This window comes from Galeopterus variegatus, unplaced genomic scaffold, assembly GCF_000696425.1.
Source record: "Galeopterus variegatus unplaced genomic scaffold, G_variegatus-3.0.2 Scaffold2863, whole genome shotgun sequence".
NCBI lineage: Eukaryota > Metazoa > Chordata > Mammalia > Dermoptera > Cynocephalidae > Galeopterus > Galeopterus variegatus.
The window spans coordinates 155,923-157,986 of NW_007728974.1; the positions used below are offsets into that span (position 1 = coordinate 155,923).

At 40.2% G+C, this 2,064-nt stretch overlaps 1 non-coding gene across 1 annotated transcript; it reads right to left on the minus strand.

Annotated features, from left to right (window-relative positions):
• Nucleotides 1-1,406: 1,406 nt before the first annotated feature.
• Nucleotides 1,407-1,480, minus strand: TRNAI-GAU. Its single transcript has one exon. It is a non-coding gene; the product is annotated as a tRNA-Ile (tRNA).
• Nucleotides 1,481-2,064: the final 584 nt, after the last annotated feature.

The following is a 2,064-nucleotide window of genomic DNA, read 5'->3' on the forward strand; positions in this document are numbered from 1 at the left end:
GGACCATGTCTTCGTGTTATATCTAAAAAGCCATCTCCATACCCAAGGTCATCTAGGTTTTCTCCTATAATATCTTCTAGGACTTTTAAAGTATTGTGTTTTACATTTTGGTCCACAATCCATTTTAAGTTAATTTTTGTGTAGGATGTAAGGTGTGCATGTAGATTTATATATTTATTTTTTTGCATGTGGACATCTAGTTGTTCCAGCACCACTGGTTGACTGGTTGAAAAGACTATCTTTTCTCCAGGGTAATATATTTTGAAAAGATACTAGAGGACGGTAGATACAAAGAAGTCTACAGGAAGTAAATTCCAGAGAGGGACAACCCTTCCTAGATGGGAAGAGATTTCAGTTACCTTTCACGACAACTCTGTACAGTAGGGAATACAGTGATATTAAATTACTTACTCAAGGCCACATAGCCCAATTCCCAGTAGTGCAAAATATATGACAAAAAAATTACCAGTGACCTCCTGTGTGCCAAAATCAATGGAAACACTTTAGCCCTTATTTCACTGGCAACATTTTGGCAATGTTAACTATAATCTTCCTGAAAATCTTCCCTCCTGACTCCTGTGACATTGAACTTTTCCTCTTTTTCTCTGGCCTTTTCTTTCAATTCTCTCATCTCCTTAGTTGTTGGTATTCCCCAGAGTTTTGACCTCAATGCTCTTCCCGCCAATGCCTGGGCAATGACATTTCTCCCTCCAGTGGCCCAAACCAATGCTTATAATTCCCTAAATATTTACTATCAGTTCAGATATTTCTCTAGTTTGCCTGGCAGGATCTCCACCTGAATCCCCACAGCAGCTCAAATCCAACTGTCTAAAACTGACCCCATCTTTTGGGTTATCTAGTTTACAGAATGGAACTACCTGAAAAGCTGTTAAGCCTGAAAATTGCACATAATCCTAACTCTTTCACACTCCCACTTTCAAATAGTTACTAATTAGTCTCATATCTACCCCTTCTGTCCATTCCCACTGCTTATATCTCATCCCAGATCTTTCTTATTTCTTGCCTGTGTATTAAAAGAATCGCTTAACTTCTCCCTGCCTCTAGCCTGATTCCTTTCCAATCCATCCAATCCATCATCTTGTCAGGATGATCTTTCTAAAGCCACATTTTTCATGTGACTTCCCTACTTAAAACCCTTTAACAGCATCCCACTGGCTTTGAGAAAAATAAAATACATCTTTTATCATGTTTCTAAACCATTCAGGAGGTAGGCCCTGATTCATGTCTATAATGCCATTTCTCATGACTTCCATTTGCATTTTCCTAAGCAACTCATACTCTCCCTTATCTAAGAAATAGCTCATGTGCTATTTCTTCTTCCTGGGAATTACAGTGCTTCTCCTGTTGTGTTATTTATTGTGCTTTATTTTATTTTATTTGGCAGCTGGCTGGTACAGGGATTGAACCCTCGACCTTTGTGTTATCAGCACCATGCTCTAACCAACTGAGCTAACCAGCCAGTGCCTATTGTGCCTTATTTTAATTATGTGTTTACTTTTGTCCTTCCCTGTTATACTGTAGACACCTTAGGGGCAAGCATGAGTTGGCTTTGGCATCTCCAGCCTCTGTAGTCAGATTAGCACCTATTTAATGGGTGAGTAAGTGAAATCCCTCTCCACAGCTGAGCTCCCTGCTCTGATAACTGTGACCGCCTATTCTGATTTGTCTGTTTGTTTGTTTGTTTGTTTTATCATACATAATAGACTTGCTGTGGTTCCTATGTGATATTCTACTATAATCCCACTCCCTGACATGAGATTTCCTGTCTTTGAAGACCGAGGCATTGCCTGTAGATTGGGCCTCTTTGTAGATAGCACTCCATCCCTTATAATCTCCAGCCCCAGTTTATTTCAGTGTGGAGCTCCCCTAGCTGCAAGCTGAAAATGTTAGGCAGCTTCTGCCCAAAGAGCTACCTACTGGCCTCTGCTTGCCACCTTAATAGTAATTGACCCTTGGGGTCTCAGCTTCCTGGAAATAAAACAGCTCCAAGACTGTTATACCAAGGGTGTAGGATAGCTGGATTGTTAGTAACGTATAATTTAG